This window comes from Tenrec ecaudatus, chromosome 2, assembly GCF_050624435.1.
Source record: "Tenrec ecaudatus isolate mTenEca1 chromosome 2, mTenEca1.hap1, whole genome shotgun sequence".
NCBI classification, from domain to species: Eukaryota; Metazoa; Chordata; class Mammalia; order Afrosoricida; family Tenrecidae; genus Tenrec; species Tenrec ecaudatus.
In genome coordinates, this window is record NC_134531.1 from 17,301,950 (window position 1) to 17,319,755 (window position 17,806).

General features: G+C 41.7%; 1 pseudogene; it reads left to right on the plus strand.

Annotated features, from left to right (window-relative positions):
• The first annotated feature begins 219 nt into the window (after nt 1–219).
• The window catches only part of LOC142439802 (armadillo repeat-containing protein 10 pseudogene), a 42,266-nt pseudogene continuing 24,679 nt past the window's right edge, over nt 220–17,806 (plus strand).

The window sequence follows — 17,806 nt, forward strand, 5'->3', positions numbered from 1 at the left end:
ATGTGTTTTCCTTAAAAATATCCCGCTAATCCACAAAAAGTACCTATTGAAAAATCCCTTAACTTTGGTAAAAAAAAACATTAGCCTCTCTCCATCAACTGGTATAGATATGTATGCCAATGTTTTTTTCTCTCCCAGATACTGATCGCTACTGAGTAATATTCAGTTAAAAATGAAAATTTCAAATGAAATTATTCGGTATGCTCCGTAGAGGCAAAGATGGTACAACTTCACCTGACATGCTTTGGACCTGTCAGGAGAGATCCGTTCCGGGAGAAGGACATCATGCTCGATGAAGTGGAGAATGAGACGCCCTCCGTAAGAAGAGTTTCCACAGTGGCTGCATCCAAAGGTGCAGGCACAGTCACAATTGTAAGAATGGCACAAGACCACGCAGCGTGCTGTTCTGTCGTGCGTACAGACCGTGCAGTATGGCAGGGACCAGATCAAATGTAGGGATGCACATGGTAGACAACTAGGAGGAGGGGGAAAAGGAATAAAAAATAATGGAAATAAGGAAGAAATGGGCAGCGGGGGCACGGGGCGCTAACCCACCCAAGGGGAGGGTATTGCTTATATCTCCACAGGGAAAGAGGGACCAGGCTTCAACCCAGTGCCCAAGGTGTGAATGCAACATTCCAGTGTGGAGTAGGGAACCAGTAGAGAGGTCTGGGGGGCTGGCCCCAGTACCAAATACTAAGTAGATGCCTGCCCCTCCCCTCAGAAGAATTTATTTCAAAAGAGGGCATTGAATCTGCAGCTCTGGGAGAGGGATATATCTGATCTGAGCACAGGAGAGCAGATAAGTGGGGAATAGGAGAGAGTGGAGCACATCCTGGTCCACCAGACCTTGAGGACGATGACCCCAATTAGAGCAGCCAGTTCACAGAGAGGACCACATGGCCAGCCCCACTATGAGATATGACATCCCTCACTGACCCATGGCCCTCCAGGGACAGAACCAGAGACACAGTGTGGGAATTACACCTGACCTGATCCCGCCACACCAGGGAAAAGCTCTGGGGAGTGCAGGGAAACAGCAAGGGAATGGAACTGCAAAGTCCCCAGGGAATGCTGAAGGTGGACTTTGGGGCCAGGGCGTGGTGCCCCAACAGACTGGACTGGAAAACACTCCTAAATGCCAACAAATGATCCTTGAACTAACTACAAGCTTTTCTTTCTTGTTGTGTTTTGTTTTGTTCTTTGTCAGTGGTTTGTTGTTGTTGTTTTGCTGTATATTGTTGCTTGGTTTTGCTCTGTCTTGTTTTTGTGCCTGTTATTATCTGCACAGGTCTGTCTAAATAAGATAGACTGGATGAACAATCTGGAGGAGTAAACAATGGGACCGACAGTTCCGGGGGGTGAGGGGGGAAGCATAGGATAGGAGGAGGTGGGGGAGAAGGAAGTGGTGTCAACAAACCCAGGGACAAGGGAACAAGGTGGGTAACGGAATCCTGATAGGGCATGATCAAGGGTAATGTAACAAAGAAGTATTGCTGAAACCCAGGTGGGGGTGGAGCATGGTAGTGGGACATGAGGAAAGTCAAGGAAAATAGAGAAAGGAGCTGGGAGGCAAAGGACATTTATAGAGGTCTAGTTAAAGACATGTATATATGCAAACATATTTATATATGAGGATGGGGAAATAGATCTATGTGCATATATTTATAGGTCTAGTATTAAGGTAGCAGAGGGATATTGGGCCTCCACTCAAGTACTCCATCAATGCAAGAATACTTTCTTCTATTAAATTGGCATTCTATGGTGCTCACCTTCCTAACACAACCACTGAAGTGGCTGAATAAGCAAATGTGATGAAGAAAGCTGATGGTGCCCGACTATCAAAAGATATAGCATCTGGGGTCTTAAGGACTTGAAGATAAAGAAGCGGCCATCCAGCTCAGAAGCAACAAAGCCCATATGGAAGAAGCACACCAGCTTGTGCGATCACGAGGTGCTGAAGGCATCAGTTATCAGGCATCAAAGAACAAAAAATCATATCATTAGGTGCACACCTGTATGATACGATCACTGAGGACAAATGGGTGCATAAGCAAATGTGGTGAAGAAAGCTGATGGTGTCCGGCTATCATAAGATATAGCATCTGGGGTCTTAAAGGTTTGAAGGTAAACAAGCGGTCATCTAGCTCAGAAGCAACAAAACCCACATGGAAGAAGCACACCAGCCTGTGTGATCATGAGGTGTTGAAGGGAGCAGGTATAAGGCATCATCAGAACAAAACAATCTTACCATAGTGAATTAGGGGTGGAGTACTGAGTGGAGACCCAAAGCCCATTTGTAGGCCACTGGAGATCCCCTTGCAGAGGGGTCTAGGGGAGTAGATGAGCCAGTCAAGGTGTGATATAGCAACAATGAAAAAATACGACTTTCCTCTAGTTCCTAAATGCTTCCTCCCCCCACAACTATCATGATTCAGAGTCTACCTTACAAGTCTGGCTAGACCAGAGGATGTACACTGGTACATATAGGAACTGGAAACGCAGGGAATCCAGAGCGTATGATACCTTCAGGACCAGCGGTGTGAGTGGCGATACAGGGAGGGTAGAGTGAGTGTGGGTTGGAAAGGGAGAACAGATTAGAAGGATCTACATGTGACCTCCTCCCTGGGGGACAGACAATGGAAAAATGGGTGAAGAGACACATTGGACAGGGCAAGATATAACAAAATAATAATTTATAAATTATCAAGGTCTTATGAGGGAACAGGGAGCGGGGAGGGAGAGGGAAAAATGAGGACCTGATGTCAGGAGCTTAAGTCGAGAGCAAATGTTTTGAGCATGATGAGGGCAATGAATGTACTGATGTGCTTTACACAATTGATGTATGTATGGATTGTGATAAGAGTTGCATAAGCCCCTAATAAATGTATTAAAATAAGCAAACAAAAAGACCTGACTTGATGGTGCCCAGCAACATGTCACTCGATCTGCTTGACGGTCTTCTTCATTTTAATTGCCCTTTTACTTTACCAACCAGGGTGTTCTTTCCAGGGAAAGCTCTCCCCTGATAACATGTCTAAAGTACACGATACATCTCATAGTTCTAAGGAAAATTCTGGCTGCAGTTTTTCTTAGAATTCCACCCATATCTGTAGTGAACTCAGAAAGCCTCCTTCAATTGCAATATGTCTGACATGCTAAACTACCACAACAGCACATTTCAAAGATGTTGGTACCCTCACCAGTAATCCATCCATCAAAAGACACACGGAGGTGTTATGTTTAGAAACGAAGTAACAGCATAACTTTTTTTTAACCGTTAATAATTTCTCCTCTTCTCAGAAAGTAATTTCTGTGTTTTCCATTTCATTTACAAGAGACCACAGTTGAGTGCAGATTTCAGTTATCCAGTGAGGCAAACATTCAGATCATCTGGCTGTCTACTGGACTAGCAGATTGTGTCATAATCTCTGGTATGTGTACTTAGCTTATGCCTGATGCCCTAAAAGCAGCTGGGGATTCTTACATATTTGATTTCTTAAGGCAGTGTTTTTGAAGTAAAGAAAAATATGATAATGATCAGCGTAAGAAAAGGGGAGAAACTTTAAAAGTGTCCTTTCTGGTAAGATTTAAAAGGGATTTGACACAATCAACTTAATGCCAATGTCTTAGCCTCATCTAGTAAGCCTTGACCCATTATCGTTCATTTACTGACATGGCAGACATTTATCTAGAGAAAAAAAGTATGTCTGGAGAGTGTGCGTGTGCACATGTATACACTGCCATCTAGTTGGTTCTGATTCCTAAAATTTCTATATTGGGCAATGGGTCAGAGCCTGTACATCAGGGAGTCAAACAACCCTTTTACAGAGGTCACCTGATCCATAACAGTAGCAAAATTACAGTTATGAAGTAGCAACATATAATTTTATGGTTTAGGGCTCACCACAACATGGGGAATTGTATTAAATGGTCGCAGCATTAGGAAGATTGAGAACCACTGATATAGGGTTTTTGAAACTTAAATCGTTAAAGGGACAGACAGGCCAATCCCCCCCCTCCACCCCAAGCAGTGTCAGGGAAATTGGGACCTCTGACATTGTAGTCAGAGACCAATAACGTACACAGTAGCCTACTAGTTTGCTCTGTCTCGTCTTTGTATCTCTGCCGCTCTGTCTCTTTCTGTGTGTGTGTGTGTGTGTGTGTGTGTGTGTGTGTGTGTGTGTGTGTGTGCCCCACGATGATCCAGTCAATGGAGACCCATAAGCACAGAATCTAAGAACTCCTCAGTAAAATCTCATGGGAGCCGTCTCATCTTTCTTCTGCAGTTCGCACACAACATATAAAGCACCAGTCCACCAGGGCCCTTTGAGACCATGCAAGAGCAATGTAAACCCTCATTAGGTTTCTGAGGCTGTAATGTTGATGCTTGGAGATTGCCCAGCTTTTCTTCTGCGGGACTCCTGGAATCTCCTATCACTCAGCTCAGTTCTCTAAGCACTGTGGCTTAGTGACATGATAACTAAAACTAATAGCCACCGCCTAAAAATATCCAATGACATTGTTGCTTTGTTGTTGTTGCTTTGCTGCTGCGGTTGTTGTTGTTGTTAGGTCACTTTAAGTCAGTCCCAACTCATTATGGCCCAATATACAGCAAATGAAACATCTCAGAATTGTTTCTATGTTAAGACCATTGTTTCAGACACTGTGTCATCCACCTCCTCTAGTGCCTTCCTCTTTTCCACCACTGCACTCTACCATGCATGATGTCCTCCCCCGCAACCGAGCTTCCCCGACATGCCCCAAGCATAGAGGAAGTATTGTTATCCTTGATCCCAAGGTTTCCATGGAATCAGTTCCAATTGCTACTGTCTCCTTTTACACCAGAAGGAAAGATGGCCAAATCCCGTGTCAAATCACGATTGCACGTAAATGTGAGTCTTTTGTTTCAGCCACTGTGTTGCCATGTCAGTGAAGATCTTCCTCTTTTTAACTGACCCTCCACCTTACCAGTGCCTGATCCTGCTGACCTTTTCAAATAACCAGAGTTGAAGTACTGCTTCCTCACTTGCAAGGTACTATATGACTGTACTTCTTCCAAACTATGTTTCTTCCAGCTGTCTTATTTACCCAGAAGCCCATTGCACAATATGCAAGGGGACTGAGGAAGAATTGAAAATACCTTGAATCTCTTTGCCAACTCATTCTGTTTTTAGTGTTGCTTCCAAGTTAATACGTACTGAAGCATGATAGCATACAATACAAGGGGACTTCACAATGTTTGGGTCACATGCCATTATCTCTTAATTCTATTTTACATGAACTTTTTGAAGTCACTCCTATAAAGACATCAACTATTTTTTTAATTATCATTTAATTGGGCACTCTTTCATTTCTTAGAACAATTCATACATCAATTGTACCAAGTACATTTGTACCTATGTTACCATCATCATTTTGAAAACATTTTCTTTCTACTTGAGCTGTTGGTATCAGCTCCTCCTTATTCCTTCCCTCCTCCGCCCTCCCAGCACCATGGACCCTTGATAAATAGTAAATTATTATTATTTTCATATCTTACACCATCAACTGTCTCACTTTGCCCACGTTTCTGTTGTTTGTTCACCTTGGGGTGTGGGGGGTGGGGGTCGGTGATTATACATCAATCATCGCTATAGTACCTCTTTTTCCCCTTTCTCCCTCCAGTACCAACCTCATGGTATCAATACTTGCATTGTTGTTCCTGAGGGGTTTATCTGATCTGGATTTCATGTGTCGAAAGCTCTTATCTGTGCCATGCACAGGCTCTTGTCTAGTCATGATAGTGGTGGGGAGGAAGCATGAAAGAACTAGAGGAATGTTGTGTGTTTCTTCAGTGCTCTACTGCACCCTGACTGTCTCATCCCTTCCTTGTGACCCTTCTGTGAAGAGATGTCCAATTGTATACAGATGGGCTTTGGGTCTCCATTCTGACCCTCCTCACTCACATTGATATGATATTTTTGTCTTGGATCTTCTAATGCCTGATACCTGGTCTGGTTGACACCTAGTGATCACAGAGGTTGCTGGTTTGTTACTCCCATGTGGGCTTTGTTGCTTCCCTGCTAGATAGCCACTTGTTGAAAATCAAGCCTTTAAGACTCCAAACGCTACATCTTCTAATAGCAGGGTACCTTCAGCTTTCTTTGACACATTTGCTTATGCACCCATTTTGATTTCAGCTATCATGTCAGGGTGGTGAGCATCCCAGAATTCCTGGTTATTAGATCAAACTGTTCTTGTGTTGAGAGGGTACTTAAGTAGAGGCCCTGTGTCCATCTGCTACCTTGATACTTAACATATAAATAAATAATATGCATAGACCTATACCCCTATCATTATATATCAATATATTTGCATATATACATGTCTATATTTAGACCTCTCTAAATGTCTTTTGTTTCCTAGTTCTTTCCTCTATTTCCTTTTACTTCCCTCCTGTCCTACTATCAGGTTAGATGCTCATTTGGCTCCCAGTAATTCATCTTGGCTACATTGTACTTGATCAAACCTCGCCAGGCATTCTGCACACTCCTCATCATTGATTTCTCTTGTTGTTCCCTGCTGCTGGGTTTATTGGCTACTCCCTCCCTTTCCCCCACTTTCCCCTCTTTCCTGTCCTCTCAGAATTGTCATTCAGACCATTTTTTCCTTGGGATTGCTTATCTTGCCTATATTATGTAAAAATCATGGGGGAAAGATTTAAAAAGCTAAGTTGGGGGAAAAGACCTATAAATAGTTCTAGGTCTGTCTGCTGACCATTATATACGTTTTCTGATCAAATGTGATAAGGTTCCAAGCCTGCCCTCTGAGTCTGAAGTCGATTTTTGGGATTTCTCTGGGACTAGTTGCTTTGCTTGCCTTGCGGCTCTGTTGCACTCCTTTGAGTTTTGCCCCGGTACCTGGTTGGGGGTGGGGGTCAGACCAGGCACAATTCCTGCACTTTGTCTCTAATGCTGTTCCCTCCAGTGCTGTGAGTCAGCAAGGGGATTTTGGATAGCCCTGTGGTCCTATCTGTGCCTTGGCTGCTCTGAGCATGAGTATTGTCCTCAGGGCTTCATGGACCAGAATGCAGTCCACTCTCTTGCTCTCTATGTCGCTCTTAATTTTCTCCCATGTGATCTGAGCAGATCCGCCACTCCTCCCGGGCTCTGTCTTCAAAGCTCTTCTCTGTAGTGCACTCTTCTGGGGGAGGGGCTTGACATAGCTGGAGTTGGGGCCAGCCCTGCAGACCTCTCTATTGATTCGCTGCTTCATGCCAGTATGTTGGCCTCAAGGCTTGGCATACCAGGTTGAGGTCTGGTCCTTCTCTCCCTATCCTGTGGAGACATAAACAATACCCTTCCCATGAGAAATCTATTATTTTTATCTTGTATCTCTATATGTTTCTTCATCAAACACCTATGTCACTGTTTTGGAAGAGTCTGGCTTTCTTCGGGCTTTTTCCAGACCATGAAAAAAACAGCCAAGCCATTTGTAAATGCATATAAGTCTGTGTATAACGTTGCCTTCAGTTACGTGCTCTGTATATCGAGTAGGTGGCAAGGTACGACACTAAAATGTATGTTCACTGGGTACTGTTTTCCACCATCTTCTCCAGTGACTTTTAAATCACATTTATCTGTTTCTTTAACAGAGCAGTATTCCATTTGCATTCTTCACCAAAAAAACAAGCTATTTTACCCATGAATCAAGTGTAGTTTTTTCTTTCATCTTTACTTCTTATAAGTAATATCCCATGAAGTCCCAGGTATGCAGAGGTGACAGTATATTCATGGTACTTAATAGGATTATTTGGATACTGTTTTACATAGGTTACATGCTCAGTAGCATATGTACCTTCTCAATGTCTTGATGAAGTATAACTGTACTTACTCAATGGGTTGATGATGTAGAGAATCTGAAAGGAAAGGGTCCATGGTGGGCTTTTGAGGTTGCAAGTTTACTTGCTGTGTAGTCAATAATCATGTGCTTACTCTTTACTGAGGCATGGTCCCATGACAAAGGATGTCGTTAACCTGGTAGAATTTTCCTTTGAAAACAGTGACACGTTTTCACTGACACTCTTGTATGTGACTTGCCAGAAACACTAGGCAAAATGCTGTTTTTCATTATAGAAACCTCTATTCTTTTCTGTATGATGAATCATGAAGTCAATATAGCATCCAGTTTATACTTTCATGGACTCAACTCAAAACTGAGTCTGTTACATCACTTGTTTAAAACAAGGACAACAACAATTTGTTATTGTCTCTAAAATTCAGAGTTAAACACATATTAAAATCACTAATAGCCTTTCCTCAGCATTGTTAACAAACCTGATCTCCAGCTCTAACATCTGAGGTGCCTCTGATTGGGTTAAATATTCCAACTAACAGCTAGCCTTAAATGTCATCTCTATTTCTAATATTCGAGGACCAAATTCCTTTTTCATGGAGTTGACTCGGACTCATAAAAACCCCATGTGTTAAAGCACAGAACTGCTGGGCTGTTTCAATTTGTTCATGACTCTGGTCATGAGGGAAGTAGCTCATCAGATATTTCGTCTGCTGCAGGGCTGTCAGGCTGGTTCAAGCCAACAACTTTCAGATAATAGACAAGTGCAAACATATTGGGTCCTCTCAGGATTATAACACACACACGTGTGTGTGTTATTGTTGTTGTTGTTAGGTACCTTGAAATCCTTTGCTGTTAGGTGCCTACTCACAACAACCAATCAAACAACGGAATTAAACATTTCTCAATTCTTCCCCATCTTCACAAATGTTATGCCTGAGCCTATTGTTGAAACGATGGTGTTGACATTATCTCCAAGAGGGTCGCTCTACTTTTTGTTGCCCCTCCATTTTACCAAGCATGATGTACTTTTCCAGGGAATCTTCTTTCATGAAAAGAAATTAAAAGTACATGAGATGAAATCGCCATCCTTCCATGCAAGGAGGATCCTGGTTATACTTCTTGCAAGGCTGTTATTTATTCTTCTAGCAGCCCATGGTATTTTAATATTCTTCAATAGCACCATAGTTCAAAAGCATCAATTCCCCTTTGGTCTACATTATTCAGTGTCCAAATTCACATACATATGAAATGATTAAAATAGCATGGCTTGTTGATTGAAAATACCAATAATTTAGTCTTCAAAATGAACAGATTTGACCAACAAAATACATCATTTCATTTCTTGATTGTTGCTTTGGTGAACATTGGTTGTAGATCCAAAACAGGCAAATCCTTGACCACTTCAATCTTTTCTTCATTTATCAGGTTATCTATGTTGTGAGGATTTTTGTCTTCTTTATATTGAATTGCATGCAATCCATGCTGAAGGCCACAGTCCTTGATCTTTATCAGAAAGTGCATTAAGTCCTCCCTCCTTTCAATAGGTACTTTATCAGCTGGTTGAAACATTTCAGTTGGTATTTCATCAATTCTTGGAGTCTTGTTTTTCACTAATGCTTTCAGTGCAGCTTCAATAGCATCAAATCTTGATACCTTATGAACAACTGTGTCCTGAGCATTTCTCAGTTGCCTATTAACTTTCTCACTGCCTATTAACTTAATTAATAAACCTTTCCATCAGGAATATTGCCTGTTAGTTCTATTTATCCATTGCAATGGATATCAGAATGAAGAGGTAAAATAGGGAATCCTAATTAAGACAACACACTTTTATCTATCTGTATATATATAAAATCTATTTACCTAGCTACATACTTACACATATCTATCTCTCAATATATAGATAAACCTGTAAGATCTGTAGGTGGTTCATATATGTCACCCTCTACTTGACAAACCAGTTTCCCCATTTATGGCTCTGAGAACAAAATTCAGTGATTTACTATACAACTGTCAGGAAGAGGCAGGAACCTTGGTGACCGAGAGGGTTACAGATTCCACTACCAACTCTAGGTCTGATGATTTGTCACCCATCAGCTGCTTCCCTGGCGGAAGATGAGGCCGGGTGCTCTAATAAAGAGTTACAGTCTTAGAAACCCAGTCTTCTACTTTTCCCTACGAGGTCATTCTAATTGTGTCAATAATTGTCCTGTGAATAATGGTAACCGAGTCAGCCTCTTGGAAACCCTGTGTAGTCTTTAAGCATGGGAGAAATATACACGGGGAAAGGAGCAGATCATTTCTGTAATTCCAGAAATTGCAGTGTTCAAAGTTCCCAAGTGCTTCTACCAATTATCACTGCATTATCGGAGGGGCCTCTTTGCCATCAGGACGTGAAATTTGCCGTAGAAAGTGCTTTTAGTCTGAACATTGAGCTTACTCTTGGATCACGCAGTTTATAAGCTTATGTCCTGATCGTGGTTTCAAATGCCACCAGTCAGCTGTTTGCAGACTCAAAGGTCAGTTTAAACACTATAAAAGAGACCCCCATCTGCAATAATTTGAATTAATTTATTAAACAGAGTTTGTTACTTTGCCTTTTCTTTGTATCAGTGATATGCAACTCCCACAGAATTCCAACCAATATAAATCTGCATTCTAAATGTCAGAACTATTCAATCAAGCGGTATAACCATTTTTCCTGCATCTCTGTCCTGATTACCACACTTAAAGTCTTAACAGTTAGACTACAGCAATATTGTCTAGATTCTCAGTAATTCATCTTCTCTCATTGACAGCACCCTCCTGGCCGGCTCTGGGATCCCACGCTGAGTGTGTGTAGCCAAAGGCTGTTTCTGGTGCAGAGGATTTGGGTTGGCTCTCTTAGAACAGAAGCTGTGTTCATGATTCATTGAAAGAATATTCCAAGGAGATGGCAGTGTGGCTGAAGAAGGGAGTATTCTGTGTGTGAGATAAATTAGAATTACTTTTTTGATGAGAACTAAACTAATAGCCTGATCTTGAAGTAAGTTTGAAGGAAAAAAGATGCCCGGTCCTGCTCCCATTTGAGTTTTCTACCCAGTTTACAGTTAGGCATTAGTTAAAGAGCTGAGCAGCGTGACTTTGTAGCATCCATGAGACTCTGGAAAGCACAGCTGGGATCGTGCCAGGGAAAGTCTTTGGAGAAAATTGCAGGTCTTGTGAATCAGCTAAGGCTGACTGACTGCTTTTACTGCAATAGAGTCAATCGTAACTCACAGCAGTCCCCTCGGGGCTTCAGAGACAGTAACTCTTTATGGGAGTAGAAAGCCTAGTCTTTCTCCCTTGAAGCTCCAGGTGGTTTGGAACTATCAAGCATGTGGATCACAGCCCAGCACTTAACCACTTGTCTACCAGGGCTCTATGGGTTGACTGCTAGAGGAGTACAATTATTATTAGGCTTGTCAAACATAAAGTGTTTCTTTCTGGTGAAGCTTATTCAAATTTTAATTTCCACATATACAGCTCATTTTTTCACTTTTAGATTTATACATGACTCTATGTACAGATATAACATACACAGACACACTTAAAACACACCTAAGGATAAGTAAAAAATTAATACTATAAAATCATAGAACTCTTTATTTCACAAAAAAAATCAAATGTGAAGCTCTTGTTTCTTGAGGCAGCCTCCACCTAAGTCAATATATTTGGGAAGGCTGGGTTGCCATTTGATTAATACCACATCGAAATAGCAGTTTAAGGATCTCCAAGGAACTCGATGTTCTTTGAGTTTTCACAACAAAACAAGTCTGAAGAGGCAAGATCAAGACTTTAGGGTGGATGAAGTAAAGTTCCCCAATAAAATTCTCTTAGGAAAACCCTGGTTGTCCCAGAGAATGAGAAGGTATATATTTATAGGATAGAAAAAAAAATACTCGGATTTTTCTAAACAAGGCAATTTTTAGTTTTCTTCAAACATCTCATTAGTAGGCCACGAGTTATTATTCTGCATCCTTCAAGATAATCTGTAAAGATTACCCTCTTGGAATGCCAAAAACAGAATCAGCCCAACCTACTTGATGGATTTAGCCTCTTGGAAGCCATCATATTCATTAGGCTTATTTTTCAAGACCTCTAATAAGACTAAAATTAGGGTATTTAACAGTACTTGTATATAGATATTCCCTGATCCCCCAAAACAAAACAAACTCATTGCCAATGAGTCAGAACAAACCAAACTCATTGCCAGTGAGTCATAGTGATTTCCTGTTGGTTTCTGAGACTGTTTATGGAAGTAGAAATCCTGGTCTTTCTCCTGTGGTATCAAACGGCACACCATGAAGACCAAAGCTCAACTTTTAATCACTACCTCACCATGGCTCCTGATCAAAGACATATTTAAATACATATTTGCAAAAAATGGCCTGGGGGCATTATATGACATCTCTGGCTTCCCTTTTGCAATTATGGAGTCAGATAAGTCTTTATGTTCCATCCTTCTTGACTTATCCTGATACCAGCTATTCCTCCGTTGGCACTCTATTTCCATGCTGGTTTCCATAGTTTATTGAAATTACCACACAGAATAACAGACAATACACTCAATTAAGGGGGTTTATCAGAGAATGTATAGGTTACCACATGTCAGCATCAACAAACAGTAAGGATACAGTCCTATGTCCATAGCAACACCTCTTCTCAGCCAGCAGCCAAGTTTCTAACCCATTTTCTGTCTCCAGTAATGTGGGCCCTTGGTCTTTGCCTCCATACAGCAGGCAGCTAACCTGTCTATCACTAAGCATTCTGGTCCTATGGTCTTTGGCCAGAGGAGGACAAGGTACCTTCATCGTCTTGACGCTGTTCCGCTGAGTTCCGGTGCCCAGTCTGGGTGCCCTTCCCACATTACACAGAGATTGTGGACAGTCTTCCAAAGGTTCGGGAGACTTCTCTCTGGGTCCCAGGTGACTCCTGCACTGAGGAACTTCATTGAGGGAACTGTGGCCATCTTTCAGCAGACCCCACCCTGCAGGACAATGAGGGATGGCGTCTTAAGGCACAGTCTCCAAGAGAGTAGAGTTTAAGGACAGTGCCAACAAAAACAAGGTGTGGTTTGCTTCACACCCTCTACTAAAAGTCCGGACTTGGCCTCCTCCTCCCCCTGTAACAGAGAACTCCGTCCAAAACAGAAACATACCCACAGGCATAGAGTTCAGAAGGATAACACATCCCATAAGGAATTGTGGTTCTCTCCATACTGCTGTCACGGGGATGCCCACTCCCAGTGAGCTGCTAGGACAGAGTGGAACTAGCGCTGGGATTTGCTGAGACTGCAACTGTGAATGAGCATTGAATGCCCTATCTGTCTCCCAGGGAGAAGCTGGTGGTTTTGAACTGCCGATTTTGCAGATTGCAGCCCAACACACACACACACACACACACACACACATCTGTGGAATTATGGTTAGAAGGGCCATACTAATTAACTACATCCCAATGTAGTTCTAAATCAAGCTGCTTGTATAGAAATGGGATTCTAGTAGCAGTCTTCTTCTTTTTTAAAATTTGCTTTCTGCATAAACATATTACTATCAGCCCACGGAAAGTGAGGCATTAGGAGAGATGAAATAAAATATTTGGCTTCTCTTTGCAAGTGATTTGTCTTGGTGAGATGGGTGCAGTGTTCTAAAGCAATGAAGAAGCAGCTTCATCAAATAGTTGAACAGATCAACACACAGAACTGCTTTGGCAAAACGTGATCAGCAGTGGATTTCTGGATTTGAGGAACTCTGAGGCCATGAATCATTTCTGATCACCCTGTTACAAGTTTCAAGTCATATCTTCACTGATAAATGACTCAACTCTTATGTAAGGAACTCAACAAAGCTGTGAATAAAACTGAAATAATTTGGTATCCCAAAGGAACAAACCCTGAGTGCAAATTTTGGCTGTATGAACATTGAAAGAGGTAACACTTTTCTAGCAGAGAGATAGTCCCTTTGCTTTGACAGTATTGAGAGCTGAGAATTCAGCATTTATCTTATAATTCTTTCTTTAATGTCTCCTGTGCAGTTAGAAATAACTAGTCTGACTCTCTAAGAGGCAGACTTCTTCACAGACTCAATAATATATATATATATATATATATATATATATATATATATATATATATATATATGATTATTTTAGAGCTTAACCATGCGTGACGTGAGTTGGCAATGTTGCCTCCAGCAATGAAAGCTTAATTTTCCTTGTCATTCTATGTCTTGTATGGGTTGAATTTTGTCTTCCCCAAAGTATATGTATTAGATTGGGTTTTAAAAGTAAGAAAATTCAGTGACACATATTTGTGTATGAATATAGTAAGATATTTATATAAATAAATAGCTCACACAGTGGTAGAAGCAAGTAAATCCAATCCAGTTCAAGTCTATGGGTCAAATTTTAAGCTGGAGGCTTCTACTGACTTATTTAAATGTGGTTCTGATGACCCAGGATCAGGAAGATGAAACAGAAATAATCCCAGTCCGGTGGATTCAACATCCACTGATGGATCCTGGGTTGGTCAGGCAATAGAGAGGGTGTGGACCAACCACATGCAGGACCCCGATCCATTATGAAGGACAGGCTTTCTTAAAACACAGCAGGCCACCTCCCCAAGGAGTCTGTGTTCCAGACTATACACTAGGGAAAGGGGCTGCATCATTGTGGTAAGGTACCTTTGAATCCGTTCCTACTCAGCAACCCTACTTAGAATGGAAAAAAAATCAAAACCCAACTTGTGCTGTCCTCACAATTGTTCTCATGCTTGAGTCCATTGGGACAGCCACTGGTATCAGTCCATCTTGCCGAGGTCTTTCCTCTTTCTTGACTACTCTGTTGTCTGAATTAGTATTCCCTACTTGATCGCTAAGCTCTAATATCCTTTACAGTGGCTAGACATAACTCACTCACAAAATTCATGATTAAAGGGTTTATTAAGGAGGTTGACAAGTTGTAATGTCAGCTGAAAATGCTCCATGTTGAGTTGTTTGGGTTACAATTTTTTTCCAGCTCTGCTAAGTACCCAAAGGTTGCCACTGCACTATAAGCCTTAATGCAATGAGAATCAGCTCAAGCTCAGAGGGTGAGCCAGCATAAATCCATGAATTAAGTGCCCAGTTGCATTCAACTCCTGTAAGCCTTTAGCTGAAGTACCTCAGCTCCACTTCTATGGCTCAGAAAAGCCAAATTCCTGAATTAAGTACCAAAAGGTGCCTTACTCATGTATAGTAGTTACATACTCTCCTGTCAATTTGTGAAGGGGTGGAGTCTAGTCTGTCAATTATGTTGTAGTTTGATGAGTTTATTTGGATGCATAAAGAAGATAAATAGCTCAGTGGAGGCCAGACACTCTCTCTGCTTCCTCTTCCTGCTGCCAAGCCACAGGGAATTACACTGATTCAGCCAGAGTTCTGGAGCTGGAAGAACCACATGAAGACCCACACCAGCACTGAGGTGCTTCCACCACCACTGGATCCACAAGACTTCCCACCCACTGGCCTGTGACCTTTCTTCCTGCATTCGGCGTCATTGCATGTTCTGTTTGTGTCTGAAGAAGAATTATAGACTGTCAACTGACATATAGGCTTGATCAGATTTATGAACTTGACCTGGGCTGGGCTGGGATGTTTTCTTAATGTATAATTGCTCTTTGATAGAAAGTTCTCTCTTATACACATATGTGTGTCTAAGGATTTGTTTCCCTGGTCAACAAAATGAATACATCATGTCAGCCTTAACCAAAAGGTACTCATTTCCTCTTTCTTGAGTCAGCAAGCTAAAATTCCTCAACTGATAGCCCAAAGACATCCCACTGCACAAGCCAGCCTCTTGAAAGAAAAGAAAGCAAACACACAAACAAAAAACACTCTGCTTTACTTGCTTCTCTGGTTGGAAAACCATCATTTTGTTTCATGAGCTGGCTCCTTATTCTGCCACAGCTCCTCTTATGAGTCAGAGCCACTTTATGGATCCAGAGGTTCACCCTGGGGCAACTGGTTCCAGAGGACGAGCTTGTGGCTCTTGCTGGAAAAAAGATCCCTTCGCCCACTTCTCAGAGCACTCATTTTATACACAGCAGGATGACGTAGAAAGGAAACATGCTCACAGTCACGCAGAAGCAAATCCTATTAGTAAATATTCCCCCCTTGTTAATAGACCCAGGCAGGACTACGTCCTTTGTGGGAGTTAGAGACTTTGGCTAGCAGAGCCACATAAAATTATTCACTGCTGCTGAAGCTGCCTCTCTATGAAACATAATGTCTTTTTCCAGGGGCTAGTTTCTTTCCTCAGGACATGTCCAAATGACATGAGAAAATGCCTTGCCATTCATATTTTTCCAGGAGAGTTCAGGCTCTACTTCTTCCAAGTCATAACTGTTTGCTTGTTTTCAGCAGTCTACGGTAGTTTCAATATTCTTCACCAGCGCTACAATTCAAGGTCTATGGGGTCTTCCTTTTTCAGTGTCCATCTTCCATGTGCACAGGAGGCAAGGGACCACAGCTTGATGGATGCACACCTCAATCCGCAAAGTCACAGCCTGGCTTTTAAACACTGTAAAGATGTCTGGTGCAGAAAACTTTCCCAGTGTGATGCATTATTTGATCTTGCATTGCTCTGGGTGGACTAGACACACAAGTTCATAGACACTCATATGTGCGTAAGAGAGAGTTTGTTATCAAAGTAATCATATATGTTAACAAAAATCCCAACCCAATCCAAATCAAGTCATAAGTTTGAAATTAGCTCATGTGTCCAGTACCAATCTATAAATTCCTCTTCAGACTCATACAACACATTTAATGACACCAGATACAGGAAGATCTTAGGCAAAGAGAGAGGAAAGTCTTGTGGATCCAGGGTGGCAGAAGCATTTCAGAACTGGTATGGGTCTCCACGTGGCTCTTCCATTCTCTGGATCCATCAGCATTGATCTGTGTGGCTTGTTTGTAGGAAGACGAAGCAGAGAGTGTATCTGGTCTCCAGTGAGCTACATGTATCTCCTTCTTGTCTCCAAATGAGATCATCCAGTTACGACCTGATTGACATGCTAGACTCCACCCCTTCGCAAGTTGAGGAAGATTATGTAACTACCACAGAATTCTTGATTGATTACTATAAATGAAATTTGCTTGCCTTTAATTATTCAGATGCACCCTGTTAATGTCAGACTTCAGTATGGACTGCAACTTAACATGACGCAAACTAAAATCCTCACAACTAGACCGGTAGACAACATCACCAAAAACCGAGAAAAGAAAGAAGTTGCTAAGAATTTAATTTTGCTTGGCTCCGCAGTTCCTGCTGATGGAAGCAGCCATCCAGAAAACAAATGACATATTACACTGGACAAATATACTGCACAAGGCCTTTTTAAACTGTGGAAAAACAAAGTTTGCCATTGGGGGATTAATGTACGCCTCCTCATATTCATGTCAAATCTCTTCATAAATATATGTGTGAAAGTTGTAAAACACATTAAAAGTCCACAGAAGAATATGAGCCTTTGAATTATGGTGATAGTTAAAAATATGGAAAGTACCATGGACTTCCAGAAGAGAAATCTTTCTTAAAAGAAGCACAGTCAGAATGCTCCTGAGAATGGATAGATTTTGTCTCATCTACTTCAGATGTGATATGAAGGGAAACCAGTCTCTGGAGAAGAACAGTGGATGATACATGAGAGGGTCAGCCCTAAAAGGAAAATACTTTTGGTGAAATGGACTCGTACAGTGGCTGCCACTATGGGTTGAAATATCACAACAATTTGGAGAACGGTGTCGTCGAGCTGGGCAGGGTTTGCCTCGGTGGTAACAGGGCTGCGAGAACTTAGAACGGACATAAAGGCCCCTGAGAGCAACAATAACCTTGTTGGTCATGTATTCCCATGCAGAAATCAAGAATCCAGAGCTCAAGTAATCATTTTTTTTAATTTTAATATTTT